Source organism: Topomyia yanbarensis, chromosome 1 (genome assembly GCF_030247195.1).
Source record: "Topomyia yanbarensis strain Yona2022 chromosome 1, ASM3024719v1, whole genome shotgun sequence".
NCBI lineage: Eukaryota > Metazoa > Arthropoda > Insecta > Diptera > Culicidae > Topomyia > Topomyia yanbarensis.
This window is the reverse complement of record NC_080670.1, coordinates 168,150,573-168,172,902: the sequence shown is the minus strand read 5'-3', so window position 1 is coordinate 168,172,902 and position 22,330 is coordinate 168,150,573. Positions and strand designations below refer to the sequence as shown.

Sequence of the window (22,330 nt, the reverse complement as noted above, 5' to 3'; positions counted from 1 at the left end):
AACGCAAAAAATAACATTTAAGAAAGCATGAAAACTCCTAAAACACAGAGAACAGACATCCATGATCGAACAAAAATATTAATAAAACGTGTGTAAACATTTGAATTAATATACGATAAAACATTAGAGCAGCCGGACTTACTTATCACAACTATCCGTCCAATCCATTCCGGAACCGGTTCGAAATCCTGAATGGATTCAGTATATAATCTGGCGCCAAGAAAATAACCGATTCCGACTCAATCGGTTGGTACTGAATTCACTCAGAATTCCGAACCGGTTCCGGAATGGTTTGACTCTGTAGAGGTATAACCGCTGTCAATTCAGTCGAACTCAGCCACTACAAAACATAACGACGGTAGTGCACCCGGTGAAGATACTTTAAAAACGTTAACGATTTTTACACAAGTTGAATGCAAACGATGAACCTCTGTTCTCTGTGCCCAAAACATCTAAAAACGTTTCAAAACACATGAAAACGTCTAAAAACGCTTCAAACGTCTCAAAGCGTCTAGAAACGGCTCAAAATGTCTTAAAAAGATTTGTAAATGTCTAAATACACTACAAACGTCAAAAAACGTAAAAACTTCATAAAACGTCTTAAAACGCCTAAAAAGTTAAAAAAAAACTCTTAAAATGTCTAAATGCATCTACAAGTGTGTAAAACGTCTTAAATGCTAAAACAAACTCTAAAAACCGTTACAAGGAGCCTAAAACGTACAAAAACGTCTAAAATTGCCGACTAAAACGCCTAAAAGGTCCAAAAATGTCTTAAATCGTCTGGAACCACCAAAAGCGTCCGGAAACGTTTGGAAACTTAAACGTATACACAAGTTTCGTGCGGCCATTCTAACTATCTTTAATCGATTTTGCAGAATTTTTTGCATAAAAAATACTATTTTTGATCAACCGCATTCAGCCTCTTTCTGAAATGTACAGCCTGGCTTAATTTTATAGTTGCGTTATGGGAGGCATTGGGGTAAAACGGGTACACATGTTTCGGGTGGTCAGTTTAACTACATTCAAACGATAACCTGGATTTTTGAACATAAAAATTGACACTTTTTATGAGTCGCATATATTACGCCTAAAAACGTCAAAAACTCCCGAAAAAGGTCTGAAATCGTATGGAACGTAAACAAGCGCCTAGAAACGTCTAGAAATCAAAAACGTCTCAGAGCACAGAAAAATTCCGGAAACGCCTAACACATCTAATAACGTCTGAAAACGCCTAAGGAAACTAAAAACCTCCTAAAATTCCCAAAAACATTTAAAGGTGACGGAAAAGGATTAAAAACGTTTGAAAACATTCAAACTGAACTGAACTTCTAAAAACGCGGAAAAAAGTTTGAAACGCTTAAACACCCGAAAATGTCTGACGCCTGAAAAACGCAAAGTAGCTTTTAAAACGTTAAAAGGAGCCTAAACATAGATAGAAACGTCTAAAAACGACTAAAAGTTTCTAAAAAATCTTAAAACGTCTGAAAACGCCTAAAAACATACTGATATGTCTAAAAACGCGCGAATTTACCTGAACACGCCTTAAAACTACCTAAAAACACCTAAAATGTGTCAGAACGCCAAGAAACTCGTAAAATGCCCAAATAAGTGCATCTATAAATAGGTAAAACGTCTTCAAATGCCTAAAAACCTTCAACAGCGTGTAAATCATTTTAAAAGACCTAAAAACATCTAAAAACGCCTAAAACCACTTAAAAACGTCTAGAAACGTAAAATAACACATTAAGTCCATCTGAAACCATCCAAAAACGATTAGAAACGTCCAGAAATGCCTAAAACGTTATAAAATGCCTCCCACCGTTTAACAGCACCTGGAACGCCTAAAAGCGTCTGAAACCTATAAAAACGTTTTAAAACGTCTAGTAATGCCTAAAAATATCAAAACGCCCCAACCGTCTGAAATCGTTTTAAACGCCTAGAAATTTTGAAAACGTCTAGAAAAATACCAAAAACACTAAAAACATCTTAAAACGTCTATAGCAACTAAAAACATATTATAACGTCTAAAATCGCAGAAAAATTGCCTGAAAATGTCAAAAATAGGCCATAAAACACTGAAAAAAGCTTAGAAGACAAAAAACTGCCTAAAAGCTATCTAACAATGTCTAAAACCCCAATAAACGCCTAAAATCGTCGCCTAAAACGCCCAACTGAAAACTTCTAAAACGCAAAAAAATGTCCGAAACATATAAAAACGTCTAAAACAACTAAAACTTCTAAAGACGCTTAAATGTCAGAAAACGATTAAAACGTCTGAAAACACCTGAACCGTTTTAAAAATTATGGTATGGGTGGTAATAAACGCATAAAAGTCTGAAAATATCAAACGTCTGGAAAAGTTAAAGTTAGTTAAAAAGACCCAAAAACATCCAAAAGCGTCAAAACGCCTAAAACATTTAAAATCCTTTTAAAACACCCAAAAACGCCTAGAAGTGCTTAAAATGTTTAAAAACAACTAAAAACGTATAGAATCGTCTAAAGATACCAAGTCTATAAACGTCTATACGCGTCATAAAAACCCTTTAAAAACGTTTAGAAACGCCCAAAAACGTACGAAACGCTTGAAATCGGCTTGAAACGTTCAAATGCGTCTAAAACTGTCAAAAAGCAATTGAAAATGCCAAAAATGTAAGCGTACGATTTAACATCGTGCAATTTAAAATCATACCTCAACCTTTTTAGAAGTTATTTTAACAGTTATGTGTCCAACAAAAAAAACACCTTTAACAGGCCAACGAGGGTACCCGGGTACCCACAAATTGAAATGCTCATAACTATGGCTTCCTTTAGCCGATTTGGACACTTTTAGATGTTTTGGATTCAGGAACTCGTCCACTTTTTGATTCTGTACAATAGAACAGGAATAATCGATCCGGTTTTGGGAATCCGGATTTTCCGGAGTAATGTTCCAGTACTAGGATATGATTTGTAAATTTTAATAATGTACTAGCAATATGAGTATCAAAACTCTTCAAATTCTCTCGGAAGTCTGTTTTTTATTGTTAGGGTCCCTATGACAATTTTAAAAATGGAATTGGAATGGAATGGCCACTCACGGCCCCACGGGAACCTGCTCCGGAATGTCCGTTCCGGGGTCAAATCACCAAATGGTTCCAAAACCACGAAATACAGCCTACTGATGCAATCCCAAGAATTTTGATACCCATATTGCTAGTATTCCATTGAAGTTCGCAAATAGTACCCCTGCACAGGAACTTGCTTCCGGAAACCCGGAGTCCCGGGAACCGAATGAAGTAACCCGATTCATTTTTACCAAGTCCAAAAGTGGATGAGTTCCTGAATCCAAAACGGCCAAAAGTATCGAAATCGGTTGGATATTACCTTAGTTGTGGGCATTTTAGTTTTGTGGGTACCCGGGTACCCACGTCGGCCTGTTACGTAGTAAAAAAATTCAGGAGCCCCTCCTCACTCCCACCCTTACTATATCGACAATATTATTAACCCAAAAGCTTGACTTAGTGAAGTTCTAAGATGTCACAAAGTTTCAATTTTCAGCTATGGATAAAACATAGGAATTTAATTAATTGAAACTTAAAAAGGTACCCGGGTACCGGTTTTGGGTGTTTCTGGCGTTGACGAGCGTTTTTGCAGGCACTCTAGTGTTTTAGAAGTTTAGGACATTAATAAGACGTCTTAAGGCGTTTCTAGACGTTCTAAGACGATTTCGGACGTTTAGATGTGTTCACACACTTTATGACGTTTGTCGGCATTTCAGGCATTTTTCTAAAATGTTTGACGTTTTAGGTGTTTTGACGTTACAGGACGTTTTTGATCGTTTTAGCGTTTTTAAACGTTTTTGGGCGTTTTAAGACATTTTTAGATGGTTTCCGATGTTTTAGGCGTTTTGGGCATTTCCAGTCGTTTTAGGACGTATTTCGGCGTTCGGACTTTTTAAGACGTTTTGAAGCGTTTGTTGACATGTTAGGCATTTATGCGTTTTCTAGCCTTTTTAGACGTTTTCAGGCATTTTGAGGCGTTTTAGATGCTTTAATGCATTTTTTCACATCTCTAGACGTTTACACGAGTTTTAGGCACTTTTGGATGCTTTTATACGTTTTTTACCCTTTTTTGACGTTATTGATGCTTTTAGACGTTTGTTGGCGATTTTAGACGATTTTAGGCGTTTTAAGGCGATTTTAGACATTTTAAGACGTTTAGGGCATGTTCAGCGTTTCTCAGACGTTCTTGGGGTGTGAGGATGTACTTAGATGGCATTTTAGACACATTCAGACGTTTTTAGGTGTTCTGAGGCGTCTTAAAGCGAGTTTGGATGTTTCTGAACGTTTTTGGGCGTCTTTAGTCTTTTTCGACGCTTTTGGGCGTTGTCGGACCTTTTTTAGCCGTTTCATGGTTTTAGGCGTGTTTTAAGACGTATTCAATACGTATTTCTGCGTTCTTAGATGTTTTTACAAGATTTCAGGTGTTTTTTTCGGCGTTTTTGGACATTTATAGAAGGTTAATAAACATTTAATGACGTTTTGCCTTTCTCATATAGAAAGGTTATGCAATCACTCTGAAAAACGTCAACCTAATCCCGGCCCGGAGGGCCGAGTGTCATATCCCATTCGACTCAGTTCGTCGAGATTGGAAAAAGTATGTATGTGTGTGTATGTGTGTGTGTATGTGTGTGTGTGTATGTGTGTGTATGTGTGTGTGTATGTATGTGCGTATGTGTCAAATAATGTCACTCATTTTTCTCAGAGATGGCTGGACCGATTTGCCCAAACTTAGTCTAAAATGAAAGGTGTAACCTTCCCATCGGCTGCTATTGCATTTTGGATCGATCGGAATTCTGGTTCCGGAATTACGGGTTTCAGAGTGCGGCCACACAGAAATTTCTCATAAAAACAATAGGAAAAATTAAAAATAGAATTTTTATTTTTGATGCTAAATGTATTCAAGGTGCATAAAACGTCGAGATTTGATGCAAACACGAAAAAAAATTTGACGAAGATTCACTTTTTTAGATTTTGCACATTTTTGCCTTTCTCATATAGAAAGGTTATGCAATCACTCTGAAAAACGTCAACCTAATCTAAACCTAAAATTTTTTTTTCGACTCGCATAAGGTTTCTGGATTTTAACAGGGGCGTAGTTGATGGTTTACGGAGAGGGGTTACACCCCCCCCTCTACTGTTCACTCCCCTCCTTTAAAAATCTCCTTAAATCACCCCTCAGACCACCACCTCATACCCCTCCCTTTCAACACCATCATCTTTAAACCACCACTATATTACAAAGCATACCAATTTAAGCTGGGGAGTCGTTCGTTCATGGGACTTTCGCCCTCCTCGCATACCCATCCCCGCATGACAAAATGAGTTAGCAAGCAGATAACATTGATCTAATGCTGATTAGGCTAATGGAGTATGATATTTTTTGTTTCAAGTGTTTCACCGTCGACACGTAGCTCATCAAGTTCGTGGCTGGCATGCCATTGTGTATAAGTGCAAAGTGTACTAAGAATGTAATGGACATTTCCACAATTATGTTGACCATAAAAAGCCTCCGTGCCATAGTTTAGAGGAATGAGAAAGGCACAATTGCACCGCTAGGTGGATTAAAACAGGTTTTTTATATTCTTACATGTTTCAAACGTTTGTTGGTGATTTTAGACATTTTTAGACGTTGTGAGACGTTTTAAGACGTTTAAAGAATTTTCGGGCTGTGTTAGATGTTTTAGACATTCTAGACGTTTCTAGGCGTTATTGATGTATTTACATGCTTTTAGACGGTTGTTGACGAATTTGGACAGTTTTAGGAACCTTGAAGCGTTTTTAGACGATTTAGGCGTTATGAGGCATTTTCAGACTTTTTTTTCTTGGTTTTTTAGATTTTTAAATATTTACACATTTTAGGCGTTTTCGGACGTACTTGGGATTTTGAGACGATTTTAGATGTGTTAAGATTTTAGACGTTTTTGAGCGTTTTCAAATGTTTTCAGGTGTTTTGTTCTTGCGTTTTGACACGTCTTTCGATATTATTTTCAGGCGTTCTTAGACGTTTTAGACGTTTTTGGAGTTTTAAGATGTTTTCGACGGTTGTAGACGACTAATCATAAACATTAAACAATTGAACAATGTTGGTATACATTTGCACTAATGTTGCATTGAAACTCTATTGTGGTATTTACAATTCATCCAAGCTCTATGTTAGCATTATAAACGTATACAGGTACAGCCGAAATATAGCATCATCACTTGCTCTGTACACATATATAAAACTGATATAACGTGTACATGCTTCAAGGATCTTTAAAGCATGTATGCTTTACATATGCATTGAGTGCTATTACATAGCAAATGTAAAGCCGATATAATGCTATCATAATGCTGTGTGTTTATTTGTTGTACAACTCCGATTGAAATTTATATTGGGCATATCTCATTTCATTCAAAGATATTCAATATAGCCTTGGCAGCAAAAGCGGCTAAAGTTATTAAAGTTCATTTTCATAAAACTATATTCATATCGTGTGAGAACGAAATCCCAAATAGGATATTTATTACAATGCATTAGAAGGGAGTCAATTACGATTGTAAACAGTATTTTAATATTTTTCGTTTTTGTTCATCATACCAAAAAGGAAATATAAAAAAAATAAAGGGTTGTGTACAGGACACGACCACGGTGACATTAAAAATGTAGCTTTTTTCAAGAGCGTGCAAATGAATTTTATCTATCACACATATCGACTCACGTTCTTGTTCACTCGCCTGTTTTCATATGTTACAATTTGCTATATACCCTCCCCATCAAACATAATTTATTGAAGGTCTTTTAACGGTAATCTATTAATTAATCAAGTATCTCACTAGGTGACTGGCATTATTTGGCTGATCCATCTAATAAAAATAGGCTGGTCTGTCCAGAAAATATATTCAAAAGAAAAGTTCCATATTGAGAGCTGTGATGAGGAAGCCCACGCCCGCCAACGGAAATATACAGATTCTCCATGAAATATGAAATTTCATTTTCCATTTAAATTTTCAATAATGTACTAATGAACTTAAATAAACAATCTTAAGTTTAAGTATTTCTTGATCGATTAGTGGTGGAAAAAAAGAAATTATTTGATAAATTACATTGTTATACAACGTTCGCACTACCAGTTAAAACGGGTTTTTATGCTATCTTGGTGACATTTTTCTTGTTGCTAATTATTAAAACGTGTTATAACTCTGTAGTGTAAACATTGTATTATTAAACCAATTCTGCAGCGTTTTATGTTATATAGGTGTTTTATGTGGTAATAGGACTGACATAATTATATCTTCAGTACAGCGGTTTGTTTCATAATTTAAAACAGATTTATTTTAAAATTTAAATTAGTATACCCAACCGTATTTGTTGTATAAGGTATACAAACGCAATTAGAACTGTGTTTTAAATACATAGGGTAGGACAGATATTCTGACTGGTTAAACTGGGAAAACAATTTTAAGTCCAGTAACGCTTAAGACATGGCTTGAATTTGAATCGAAAAAGAACACCCGCTTCAACTGCTGCTGGGACGGTAAGTTCTGTTTTAAAATTTTCCTTTGTGTGCAGTACGAAACAAGTGTTTGAAATTAGAAAACAAAAAGTTCTGCTGGGAATGTGATTGTTTCCTATGCAATTACACTCAGATTTTTCACGCAGGGGATATAGGCCGTGTAAATGAAAACCGTGTAAATTTAAAAAAAACGCGTTAATGAAAACCGCGTAAATTTCAAAATCCGCGTAAAAAACCTGAGTGTACTCTCCTATATAAAATACTACGTTGCTGAACAGTGCAATAACTACAGAAGCACGTTGTCAGATGCCTTACTGATAAAAAACATATAACCGAAATGTGAAACATGAAAACCAATAGGCTCTTTACCCTACGCAGCTACATAGCGCCGTAAACATGGATTAACAAGTTACAACGCACACGCATGCATAAAAATAAATATATTTTTTTCAAACGCAACACTCTTAAGCAGCACACACCGCATTGAATTGAATCAAAACCACACCACCCACCCACCCACTTTGCAAATCATTCTGTGACACCGTGCTTGTACCCGAAAAATCCGCACACGGCCACCGCTGCCGAAAATGCATAGCGTGTACCGCTTATTGTAGCGCCCAGACGCTGCAGCCATGATCTTACCCGTTCGACATAAGAACAAAAACTGATTCAAACGGGTACGCGTCACCTCTATTTATAAACTAACAGTATATGGTTTAGTCACTTAGGTGCGAGTGTGTTCAAATGCCAACGTTACCGAAAATCGATAGCGCTTATTGCATCGCCCGAAGACGACGTTGCTCGTATGGGATAAGAGCAACAACTGATTTAAACGGACATGCGTCGCTTCTATTTATGACTTTTCGTGTGTGATTGAGCGACTAAGGTGCCCTCTAATGACGGCTGTGTCTGAGAAATCTGCCTCACGAATGGTAATTTTCCCGTTTTTCGTGAACTTTTTAATTTTACCAATTTCCAAAAGTCTACTTTTATTGGGGAGATATTTAATTATTACCAATATTTAAGTTAGGTGTTTCTGAATCGGTTGGTGTATGAATGATTAAAATCCATCTAGTAATATCGGAATTATAAGCGTGCAAACCTTACATAGTTTCGTTACATGGGAGATAGTTTAGATTTTAGATTGACACCTAGTCCCAGATAGTGGAGTAAGACATTTTTAATGTCAAAAATCGTTGCAAAACAATTGCGGAAAATGACTAATTCAAGCTTTCTAATAGCATGAGTAGTGCCAAAATTAGGCTTTCCAATTTGACATTTGTACAGAGTTTCATGCTTTTTAAAACGTTTTAAACATTTCTAGACGTTTTGAGGCATTTTAGGCTTTTTGAGACGTTTGTTTGCGTTTTTCTGCATTTTAGAAGACGTTTCTAGGCGGTTTTAGGTGTTTTAAGGCATTTTAAGACGTGTTCGCACATTTTACGTTTTTGATGTATATAATTGATTTTAGAATTATTTCATTTTAATGTTAAGATAAATAACCAGTCTCCTAATCATAACATGTAACATTACTGGAAATTACTGTATTGTCACAGTAAAAATTGTAATTTTGTCACTGTCTATTCAGGTAAGTCTACTAAGTCTACTACGTGCTTCTAAGATTTACGAAGCCTAAATCCTAAATCATTAAGCAATCATATATACAGGATCTCCACCAAACATTAATTGTCATGCAACTACGGAACCACACATAGTTTCATGAATACGAATTTCCTTATTCATGATTTCAAGAGCTTGGTGACGATTATTGGAAATGTCAATGTTTTAACAAACCTCCGTTGAACTTGTAAAGTAGCAATCTGGATAGAATCGTCTCATTTTAAATTGCATTGAGCAGAATTATTTAAACCGACCGTTGCTGCGGAGTGTATACTATAACAGTTCCCTTCTAAAAGGTAATTACAAAGTTACACTCTGCTAAACAAACAGTTCTCCTAAACCTTTTACCATCCGAAGGAACTAAACCACCGACACGATGGACCGCTCCAAACAACCTTTTCTCCGACACCATAGTTGAAATTTTTCCCAGCTGTAAAATGCCCTCGGAATGAATGAAATTCCCACTTCTCGCTGATGGATGCAACAAGTGCATTATTGGCACTGGTTACGTTTCAGCTGCAGCTCTCTGATGTGCAGAGTCCGCCAGTAGCAGCCGGCCCGGCAGAAGGAGGGAGCTTGTTAGTTGGTGCTCAAGTAAAGCTGCATAACCCGTATATTGCCAGTCCGATCTTGAATTGCAGATCTTCATTCATGAAAAAAAATAAAAAAAAAATAAACGCGGTGCCTTCCTTCGTGCCTGGTTGTTGCAATCGTACGGTTCACCATGAATGGGGTCTGTTGTCGGTGTTTCGCTCGCGGTTCGCGCATCCCATAATTATTTCTTTTATTTCACATGAACTGCTTCAGTTGCGTTCAAGTTGATACAAATTTCTCAGTACTAGGGTAAAGTTGTTACGTGTAGCCTATAAGAAAAATATTTTATTGAAATTTGTACATGGATTATACATTAATTGGGGAATCACCACAATTCGACGCTACACCTAACTACAAGCCAACAAACGATGAAAATAGAAACACAATACACCGAACGTAGTAACTGGCTTGGTAAGTCACGCGCGGCTGTCATTCCCTTACGTCTACGCGGCTACTGGGATTGGGGTAGCTACTATTACAGATTAACAAACTGTCGGTGGTTGTGGTTGGAAAACTACGAAGCTATGGGGCTTTCACTCTCATTGCACCGATCGGAGCTACATATTTGTATCTATTTTCACACACCAGTGAGCGGCGAGGAAACTCCAAGGGGGAGGGTAATAATTGGTTGAAAGTGAAAACAATAATCAACACCCCCATAACACGACCATTTGAAGCCCCGTCAAGGCCCTAATGCGTTTGTAATCATTTTTTTCCCTTCATTCTGTGGTTTAGCCAATATTGCTATGATAAACGACAATTTATACTGACTAATTGTATTCAGATAGGTTTCAGTTTCAAACACCATTATTGTTGTGATGTACCTAGTTTGTTTTGAAATATCTTAAAACTTTGGATCTGTGTGGGTTTGACGCTTCTTATTTGGTTTCGTGTGGCTCTTTTTAGTATGGTGGGATGTGTATTGTACAGTTTACACGATAACTCAGAAAACGCTGTTTATTTTTTATTTGCTAATTGTTTGCAGGTTTCATTGCGTATGCTTTGGCAGAAAAGATGGTTCATTGATTTGTTTTCTTTTTAAATACAAACACTATCAGTTTTGTTGTTGATAGAAGTTCAACAAAAGATCTCAATTTACTCTCCATTCAAAGCATGGTAAACGCTCAAGCACCAATGCCACCTCGATGACATTACATATTTAATTGGTTCAATCAAACGAACGCGCGTAACCTCAAAGGGCAATCCAATGAATTTGCCTTTCCTTGTGCAACTACTAGCAGTTGGTTCTCATTGGGCGAGTTGCGATAGAGTGTGCGTGTGTGCTGGTATGAGTTAGCAGATGATTCAATCTGTCAATGCTGTCGCTCTATTAAAATTGAAACCAACTGTTTTCGTGTTTGTTACTGTTCGGTCAACAGCACTTCAAAGCATGGTCTAAATATCGCATTTTCTATTTTAATGGGTTATTGAAATTTAAAACATTCGTACTCCGTCCCGAGGATAAGAAAAATAAATGGATATGTTCACGGTAACATTCAAAGTGCGCAATATTATCTCGGTTGACTAGGAACTTAGCTTTAGAGGTGTGTGCCGCCGCACCATGCTGCCAATTTCAGGTAGAAATTGTCGGCGTGCTGACTATTTTTTACTAGAAATCGGCGGCGCACACCTCTACTTTCGGCTTTCTTTCCCTAGCTAACACTAAGAGCACTGTAAACATGAGTTTACTGCAGCGATGGAGGTGGAAGAGGAGAAGGATTACACGGAAAGCAATCTTTGGGAGTTGCTGAATAGTGGTTCGTTGGAAGATGTTGTGTCCTGCACTTCGTCCATTCTCAACTCCCTAGCTAGTGACGAGGATTGGACAGTATGCAAAGAGAACACAGACCTGCCCGGTGGAGCAACCGGTGGGTCGAAAGGCTCCGAGAATAACACAAGAGGAACACGGGCAGCTCGTTACTTAAGCGGAGCGGCGAAGAAACGCTATGGATAGCTGCTGAGAAACGACCACAATCCCGCTGAGGCGTCAGAGTTAGCAAAAATCCTAATGTGGAAGGCACCTGACACCGTTCGACGGACACCGAGTTGCCTAACAATAATGGGTGGAAGGAGGATCCCAAACCGAAAACGATCAGGGAACAGGATGCAAGACCGACACAAAAAACTGAGCAGCGCCCAACCTTCAACGAAATGGTCAAGTCCGGATAGGTACCCTGTGAACAACTGAGTGTTACTCGATGCGCACTGATCAATAACCCTAAAATTGGGTCTCGTATTTCTTGATCGAGCTCAAGAAATACGAGACCCAATTTTAGAAAGTGCACATACAAACTAGGGTATCTCAAAATTTCCTGTGCAGACAAAGATACAGCTAAGTGGCTGCAGGATGTCACAGCTGCGATCAAGCCCCTGGAAAGGCGGTTCATTGGAAGCCGCTCAAGTGTCGCAGATTCCAAAACAAGCGCTTTACATAGGATATTTTCCCGTCCGCATTGACAAGTCCGATGGAAACGTCTCCTGCTTGGTGTAGAATCAGAATGACAGTTTCTGGTCAGAACGCTAGAGGGTTGTGAAGAGAAACACGGTCCTCAAAATGGTATAGCTCCTATTGCGGGAGACCCCAACACGGAACACTTCACAACAGATTTCTGATCGTAGCAAGCCCCCGGCAACGGTAACGGGTGCATCGGTGGCAGTCCGTCTCAAGAACTATACATAGACCAAGAGTACACTACTGTATGCGGCTCACGAAACGATTCACAAGAAGAGAATCGGAACTGTGGGTGAAGATGCGCGAACGACAAGAGCCGAAGCACATGCTGAGCCAAAGAAGTTAACTTGAACGTCGAGTAGCACACAGTCTGCTAGCCATCAGTAAAATAAAGGAGATGAAGTAGTGGTCCCGAAAATCAACGGCCGAAAAGTAAACCGCAAAAGTTACCACAAGCATCCTTGCCCAGAGGTTCGCCAAAGAGCGCTCAGACATCGCTCTTATACAGGAGCCGTGGGAAGTAAACAAAAAATCTTTGGCTTAAATTCCTCAGCTCACAAGTTTTTTTTAATTCGTTTATTTGGCACGGCTCAATGCGTTAGCTTAGAGGAGTTATGGGTCTTTTATAAATTTACAAGAAGTAAAAAATAAAAATAACAATAAATTTTATTTTGAGCCTGTAAGATCCCGTGCTCGCAACTTGGTATTGCGAGCGGAGATCTTTTTTCGCGTTGGGAAGATGTTCCTTCCTTCGTCAACTTCGTGGTTACCCATGTTTGTCTCGTTGTTGCTTACGTCGGTATCATCATCTTGATTACTGCCGTGATAGTCGCGATCAGATCTTCTTTCTGGTTTCTTGCCCTTGCGGGTCCCGAATGTGAACACTCCATCCTTGGTGGTAGCTTCTTCACTGGTGGTATTAGTTGTTAAGTTTGAAGCTTTTGCAGTTGACACATTCTTTCGTGACGTTTACAACGATTTGACGAATCTTCATTCGACAAATATGTTATAACTTTATCAAATGAACACCTACATTAAAACTTATTACAGATTCAGAAAGTAGACAAAATTTCACGAAAGATTCAATCAACATAAACTGAATACACTAGAATTTGATGATTTGACTTTTATTGAAATGCCTTAAAAGTTCTAATTTGTCACGCGTTGTAACGTCACGCTACATTATCGGTCAGGAAACAATCCTCTTCCAGTATATTCAGTTTATATTGATTGAATCTTTCGTGAAATTTTGTCTACTTTCTGAATCTGTAATAAGTTTTGATGTAGGTGCTAATTTGATAAAGTTATAAAATAATTGTCGAACAAAGATTCGTCAAATTGTTGTAACGTCACGAAAGAATGTGTCAGTTGTCATTATTGCCTTAACTGCAGCCACAAATTTGGCAACTGGTTGTGGTTCAGGTATTGGGGCTTGGGTTTTGGCATTTTTTTCTGCAACTGAGCTTTCCTTAGCAGTTTCTGGGCAGGGTTGTCCGTAGTGCGCCGTTCGTTCACAGAATTGGCACGTATTAGTTCGTCCCTGATATGTACACAGCGTTCGCTGTGTAATGGTATCACCCCCTTCTGTGTTGTACTGCAGGGTAAGGTAGAAGGGAATGGGTTGGTCTACCCGCATTCTCACCACAAAGACACCGTTTGAAATACCTGGGAAGTAGTTTCTCCATGTGTCCTCCGTAATAGATTCCACTGCTCCATAATGCGACATGAATCTTTTAATTGTCACTTCATTGGAGATAAATCATGTAATTTCACTTCAATATTCCCATTATCCATGTATACAGGGATCTTGATTTCAGCGTTGTCACAAATAAGCACGTGTTTTAAGTTGTTCTGCGAAATGAATCTTTTCGCCTGGGTGAATTTGTTGAAGGTTATCAGCACCGCATGCCTGACGTGCTCAAGCTGTATGCAGGTGACTTCCGAAAACCGAAGCTGCATTTTCACCTTCAGCAGATGTTCCACATCACGAATACTAGGTCTTATGCGAAAAGACCTGAAGTCAATGGCCACTGTGTAAGGCCGAATAATCACGTTTTGTTGATGAGACTCAGTCATCTTGATAGATCACACAAGAATAAAAATAACGGTATCCTTTGTTGTTCGGACAATGCACACAAGTAACTGTTTTTTCGTTCGCTTTGCACTGGCTCGGACAGAAGCAGGAGCACACTGGGTATTGTGATCGATGCCTTTGATGGTTGAAAATGAGCTTACAAGTTATTATGTTCTAAAGACCAACATACTCCGGGAGCTGCAGCTGATAAAGGAAACAATAAAGATATCTTCAATTACAGCAGTGATTCTCAGCCTGGGGTCCGCGGACCTCTAGGGGGCCGCGAAGTCGTTGCTGGGGGTCCGCGAAGAAAAATATATTTTCCGAGTGCATATTGAAATTTCAAGTTTTGTTTCCTAACCAATAACATATTGATAACATACAAAATCGATATGGGGGTCCGCAGCAACATAGGGTGATTTTAAAGGGTTCCGTGGTACGAAAAAGGTTGAGAACCGCAGAATTACAGGATTCAGCCAACGAGACGTAGTTGCAAGAACAATGGAGGCCCCGGGGGGTAAAGACAAACGGGAGATTATGATCGCATCTGCCTACTTCCCTAGCGAAACGCATACAGCACCACCTTCTGAAATCGATGCCCTCAGAAGACTACAGAAGCATAAACGAGCCCTTTATCATTGGATGTGATGCCAATGCACTTCACACAATATGGGGTAGAACAGATATAAATACCAGAGGAGGGTACTTACTGAAATACCTTCCATCAAATGGTGTCAATGTATGTAACAAGGGAGATGAACCTCAAATAATGGAAAAGCTAAGAGTTGGCACGTTTCTGAGGAACCTAGTCTGTCAAATCCCAGGCACATAATGTTCGCCATAGAAGCCAATACACTCACAGTGCAAAACAGGGAGATAAAGAAAACAAATTGGTGTCTATTCCGCTCACACCTGGAACAGTCGAACAGAACGGGGGTAAGATCCAATCTCTAGCAGATCTGAATAAGGCGACAGTGGTGACAGTTGCTTTCTTGGAACGTGTTCTGTATAAGCGCGGAAGGAAGCTAGGCGTCTAATCAATAAAGCGAAGCTTACTGGTATCCTATCAGATCACAGAACTACTCTTATCAAATACAACGCTGAGTTAAGAAAGGCTAAAAAACTATCAATGCGCGAGTTTTGAGCCATTTAACTCTCGACTCTCCTCTTGCCTATCCTCTGATATCCGTTTCGTGAGCCAAGCTCTCATTTTTGTCACGATATAGTCGGATGGTTCACGGTGGTGAATCTACCCTGCAGTGAATTCCTCAGCAGTAATTTTTTCTCTATACCAGTGTTCGTTCCGGGAGCCATTTAGCTCTCCACTTCGTCCCGATCTGCTCGATCCGGATTCAGGCTACTCACGAGCTACCCGGTGGGGCGTCGGACTGGTGATTCCGGTGCAGCCTGACTTCCGATTCACTGGCGCCCTGACGATCCGAGCTTGGAACTACGTTGCACAGTACTTAACTGGCGCCCGGCGGTGAGCCAAATCTACGCCGCCGACGGAATTTTAGCCGAAACCCGATTTGTGGTTTCACGGTGGCTTTCTAGCCGGTGGTGCTACGTTTTTGGTCCCTTCGCAACTTTCTCTGCAGCTCGGAGAATATGCTCGTAACTACTCTTCAATTAGCCCTGAACTTCATCATGACATGGTGTTCCAAAGAGGGACTCAACGTGAACCCTGCAAAAACGGTTATTGTACCGTTTTTCAATAGGAAAAAACTGAAGTTGGTTCCCCCAACTCTCAGTGGAACTACAATAAACTACGCCGAAGAAGCGAAACACCTAGGTGTTATCCTAGCCAAAAAAACTGAATTGGAACTCGCATCTGACATACGCCATTAATAAAGCAACAACGGCACTTTTGGCGTGCGGTAAACTTTTCGGGAAAACTTGGGGTCTCAAACCGAGGTTGGCTTACTGGTCCTTATTCCTCCATTGTATGGTGGCCTAAAGTTAAGCAAATGACCGCCCAAGCTAAACTAACTAAAGTTAGGAGGCTAGTCTACCTCTCTATCACAGGTGCTATGAAATCAATACCCACTACAGCTATGGAAGCCATGCTTCATCTACCTTCATTGCACAGACATGTTGTGAGGGAGGCGATTTGAATGGTAACCTGAGTATAATAAAGGAACTCAAACTTAACCTTGTCTTGACTACAGTTCAAGATAAAACGGAGGCTAAACCGAATTTCGATATCTCATATGAGGTCTACATAGTTGAACATCAGATATGGGATGTAGGGGGTCCCATACTACCTCAAGGTACAATATCATTCTATACGGATGGTTCTAAAATGGGTGAGCTAACTGGCTCGGGAGTCTACGGACCAAGAATTAAAGAAGCGATATCAATGGGAAAGTGGCCTACAGTTTTCCAGGCAGCGGTATATGCAATATACACCTGCTCGGAGGTCTGTAGGAAATGAAACTACAGACATGCAAAAATCGCAATCTTCTCGGACAGCCAAGCAGCACTGGTTAAGGTTGTCGAAATGTGAGTCCATACTGGTATCGTTCTGTACGCACTCGCGACACGAACAGCCATTAGCCGAAGCGTGCTTGTCAATTTCGTCTGGTTCCGCTTTGAGTTCAGTGCAGCAGCCGCCAAGATACGTCTCGTGCCGCATCTTGCTCCTCCGTTGTTCGGCATGATCCTTATCAATGTGTTAGTAGTCCTAAAAATGAGTTCGAAAATCGCAACTCACTAATGACGAATTTCGCGCCAACTCTAACAAATTTTGGCAGCACCCTCCCAGATTTTAATGAAACTTTCTGTACATGAAGACTTTGTCACAAAAACCCACTTTGCATACTTTTTTCTCCAAAAATGATCTAGCATGTCTTTTGAAAAGGGCCAAACTTTTTTTTACCAATTTTTTTTCAAATGACTCTAGTCTAAAAATGACAAATCCTACAAAAAAATGTTGTAGGAGTGATTTTTACAAAATTAGTCAAATTTTCGTATAAAAATTCAAGTTAAGAAAAAAAAGTTATTTGAAAAAAACTTTTGCTTGTCCAAATTGAATTTTTTTTCAATGTATTGTTATCGAAAACTAAATTTTCCCAGCTGCTAGTTGCCTGATACATGCAAAAAGTATCAGTAACGAATTTTGGTATATATTCATAACAAACTTGAATGAAGACTGGAAGACTGGAAGATTGGAAGATTGGAAGATTGGAAGATTGGAAGATTGGAAGATCGGAAGACTGGAAGATTGAAAGACTAAAAGACTTGAAGACTGGAAGACAAGAATACTGGAAGACTTGAAAACTGCAGTTCATTTGTTTCTCTCAAAACTGATAAATTTTATGAAACAATTGACAAACTTTTCTAAAATTTATTTTATATCTGAGGGAGCAGCAGCACAATACAAAAATAAGCAAAACTTCGCAAGCTTGTGTAGATTCCAGTCAAAGTAAGATTTAAGTGCAGGATGACATTTTGTTGCTGCATCCCACGGAACAGGACCCTGTGATCCTATTAGTGGCACTCTCAAGCGAATGGCAAAAAGAGCCAGTCCTGCTCGTGACTATGGAAATACCATAACAACTCCCCGAGAGTTATGTAAAAGTTGAACAAACTGATAAAAATATTACAAAATTAATTTACTGAACAGTACAACAAAATGTCAGAAGAACTCGAAGAGCTGTATAATAACGCCAAAACAACATCTGAAACTCAAAAATTCCACAGTTGTGTGCCTATTCCTGGTGGCAAAGTAGAGACTAAAAGGTATTCTAATTCAGAAGACATTTTCCGAAATATTTTCCTTGTATAGAAATAATACAAAACAGCATGCATGAAGATAGTTTTAAGACAAATGTTATATGTAAAAATAAATAAATAATTATGTAAAATTCAAATGAAAGAAATGTCAAGAAAGTTTGAATTTAATCAAAGGAATAAAGCAATGATTTCATTACATCAAACTTATAATATTTTGGTAGTACATTTTTCAGTAAAATAAACAAGCATAAGTTTATAAAAATAAGTTGATAATTGGCGGAGTTATGGCTTTTTCACCGAAACCCTTTTTTATTTAAGAGGTTTGCGGTGATCGCGATTGAAGACCAATAGATCATCCAAAATCCCAAAATTCAAAAAATTCTATTAATATAAGCTGACCAACTTTGACGAAAAAAATCCGTACACTATGCGAACCGTTTGTCTGAACGTGGTGAATGATTTCGCTTCATTGCGGTATGGTGTACGGATTTTTTCGTCAGAGTTAGTCAGCTTACATTAGTATATGAGTATTCCTCGTACCTTAACGATTAGTTGAATAAATAATAATTTTTTTCTGCATTCGTTCTCATTTTTAGTAAAAAAAATCGCTTTTTTAAGCCCTAAAAATTGTATTAAAAACTCTTATCCATGAAGCAAAAATTTATGAATAAAAAATAATGAATAAAAAAGGAAAAGGAAAAATTACGTTACGATCAATTGAAAAAAAAGTTAAGAAAATTGATTGAGTAGTTCTTCGGAAATCGTGATCACGGAAAAACCATTTTTAGTAAGACAACATTTCGAGATAATCGAGTTTAAAATTTCAAATTACTATTGCTCTTGGTAGACGAAGCGCGCTTGGAAGCGCTGTAACTTTCGATCTATTGCTCGGATCTCTATACAAATTTGGGAAAACATTCACAAGGAGTTGTACTTTCAGATAAAGTAATAAAAAAAATTCGATTTTATGAAAAATGAAAAAGTATTAACCCCTTAATAAAAATATGCTTAGTTGCTAGATTAGACAATATCTTCTCACAAACTGAGATTTATTGGATTCTGAGATGATTATGACTTTCATTGGTTTAGTCTTCTATAGAAATAAACTGAAGAAAAAAATCAGTTTTTTTTATTTATTTATTCATAATAATGTAACGTAAGGCAATTGCCTTTTTTAAATGTTACAATTGATATCACTATAGAATTAGATCTTATGTTATTGTTTGTTGCTCTCAGTCGTAAAACAGCTAGACAGGTAGTGTTGGCAGATTAGATAGAATTTAGTTTGGCTAGTAATTCTTGTTTAAATTTGCTTTTTGTTTTACAAGTCTTAATCGCTACAGGTAGTCCATTCCATCTGTTAACACCTCTCACAAAGAATGACTGATTATAGTAAGCAGAGCTGTTGTCTGGTATAATGTAGCTTTTTGATCTGTTATTGCGCATAGGTCTCAACTTTTCGTACAGATAATGGGGTTTTTGTAAATTTATGATTCCGAACAGCGTAACGCAGGAACGAAAAATGTAGAATTTCGAAAAACTACAACCAAGCAGCGATGATTGAAGATGGGTTACTCTTGAATATCTTGAAAGATTATATATGTATCGCACACAGGAATTTAGGGCTACCTTGAGTTTGTTCAGTGCTCCCATGGTAGCATTGCTGTAAAAGACATCTCCGTACAAAAAATAAGGTAGTATTAGGGTTTTGAACAGATTCAACTTAGTTTGAACGTCAAGGTGTCCAGTTGCCAGACGTAATCGTTTGAGAGTTCCATAAATTTTTCCACACTGTAAGTTTATGTGAGGATCCCATTCAAGTCGTGATGTCAGTATAACAACCAAGACTCTCTACACGATCCACAAACTGGATTGATACATTGTTCAAAAATAAACGTGGTGCATCAAGAATAATTTTACGCTTCTGTATAAATATAGCTTTTGTTTTTGATGAATTTATGGATAGCAAATTTTTCAAGGACCAGCGATATACCCTATCAAGATCGCTATTTATTTTGCGAGCCATCACTTCCAGACTCAAACTCTCGTAGGCACAAAAATAAATTTGCACATCATCAGCAAATAAATGTACACGACAATATTTCAGTACAGATGGCAAATCGTTTATAAATAATGAAAAAAGGAGTGGTCCAAGAACAGATCCTTGTGGGACTCCAGATTGAATGCTGTGGAATGAAGATAAAACGCTATTGCAGAATACCGCTTGTGTACGCCCACATAAGTAAGATTTAATTAGGTTAGCTGCAGTGTGGGAAAATCCGAAAGAAGATACTAATTTAACTAAAAGTTTGTTGTGCGAAACCCGATCAAAGGCCTTAGCAAAATCAATCAGCAAAAGAATTGCTACTCCCCTTTTGTCAATAGTTTGAGCTATATCGTCATGCACTTTCAAAAGGGCGGTTTCAGTACTATGAGAGCAGCGGAATCCTGATTGTAACGGACTCAAAAGCTGCATCTGATCCACAAAGCTCATGATTTGGATTTTAAGCAGTTTTTCAAAAACCTTCGAAAGTGCACTGAGAAGGCTAATCGGGCGATAATTTGTTATGCTTGTAACATGAGTTTGGACAAGGAAAAGTTTTTTTCAAATAACTTTTTATCCCAACTTGAACTTTTGACGGTAGGTAGGGAACATAATTATCTATCTTGGAAAAAAATTTCATCCAAATCAAAAATAGGGTTTTTTTGTAAATCGACTTTAAATTTTTAAAATCGATTTTTTTCAATGTAGGAGTCAGTGAATAATTTTTTCAATATTTTTATTCGAAAATTTGACTAATTTTGTAAAAACCACTCCTACAAAATTTTTTTGTAGGATTTGTCATTTTTAGACTATAGCTATTTGAAAAAAATGGTAAAAAAGTTGGGCCCTTTTCAAAAGACAGTCTAGATCATTTTTGGAAAAACAAAGTATGCAAAGTGGCTTATTGTGGCAAAGTCTTCATGTACAGAAAGTTTCATTAAAATCTGAAAGGGTGCAGCCAACTCTGAATACGATTTGGCGCGAAATTCGTCTAATATGTTTTTATACTCAACCATCGGTTAAATATACTCAAACATAAGTTAAATGTACCTAATTTAACATAAAAAATTTAATAACTAATGAACGAACTCGACTAAGTCGAATCCCGTCTCGTTTTGTTTTTGACAACATTACTTAGTGCGAATGAGACGCAAAATTCAAAAGTACTTTAGGTTTAAATAACCTATTCTTTGGGTTGTTTTATTGTTGTTGCATTGACGAGTAGATTATTAGTTGTTATTATTATGAATGTTTTCACTGAAGCAGCCGATGAGTGTTTGAATGCAAATCGCGAGATACGAGCTGCATTTCAATAATAATTGATTTTCCGTTGGCCTTTTATAGGATTTGTAATTAAATTTCAATTAAGACAGAACACACATTAGTACACTTCCACGGATTTACAGAACCTTTCCTGAAATTCTGACAAACGATAAACGGAAAATTTTTCACACTTGGGACAACAAAAAAAAATCAACCGACATCCATGATTCATCCTATCTTCCATTCACTTGCACACACACTTAACGCTTCCCGACCTAGGATCGACTATTCCGGCCGTCACGATTCCCGATCTCGAACCCATCCGCACTCGCAAATTGTCCGCGGTCGACTAACTCAACAGCAGCATCTTACGACACGAGTTCTGCAGTCGGGCGTCAATCAAGAGAATTTAATAAATTTACTTTTTCAATTTCATTCTGACTAAATGCGCGGGGGATATCATGGAGGCGCGCACACTTAGTATACATATCAGAACGGTTGGATAGACGGCACTGGCTCTGGAGGTGGTGGTGGTGGTAGCGGAAACGACAGCCGGCATTGGAGCGCTTCTGCTGACATCACAATTGACTGACCGAACGGTCAGAAGGCTGCTGATGGATAGACGAGAACCGAACTGGTGGATGGCTAATTCTAACTAGTATTATTAGGAAGAATATAATCTTTCAACTGCTGTTAAAGGGTTACTCCCTTTTTAAAATTTCAATATTCGAATCACGTTGTCCCACCGTCAGATAGTGACCACCAGTTTTGGCCATCCTAATCAAGAGCGCACAGTAGCTTGTTGTTACAACTTAAGATCTTACGATCGGGTGCGTAGCAAATTGATGTACGTAGGGGCTTTCATCACGATTTGAATAGTTATTACTAATATGTATTTGTTAGTATTACTTAACTTATTAAATGAGGATTTACAACCGGATTCTTTTAAACCAGGTTCTTATTCGTTGGCAGTGCTTTGACAATTACGGATTGTCCGGAATTTCCCACCAA

At 38.2% G+C, this 22,330-nt stretch overlaps 1 protein-coding gene across 5 annotated transcripts in view; it reads right to left on the bottom strand.

Annotated features, from left to right (window-relative positions):
- Window positions 1-21,660, bottom strand: part of LOC131680597 (uncharacterized) — a 60,029-nt gene extending 38,369 nt beyond the window's left edge. For 3 of the 5 annotated variants that reach the window (XM_058961313.1, XM_058961335.1, XM_058961328.1), the window contains exon 1: window positions 21,539-21,656. The gene's annotated coding sequence lies outside the window, so the exon portion shown is untranslated. Of the gene's footprint in view, window positions 1-21,538 lie in introns of all 5 variants that reach the window. The other 2 variants (XM_058961319.1, XM_058961322.1) reach the window with 2 other exon arrangements.
- Between the last annotated feature and the right edge of the window lie 670 nt (window positions 21,661-22,330).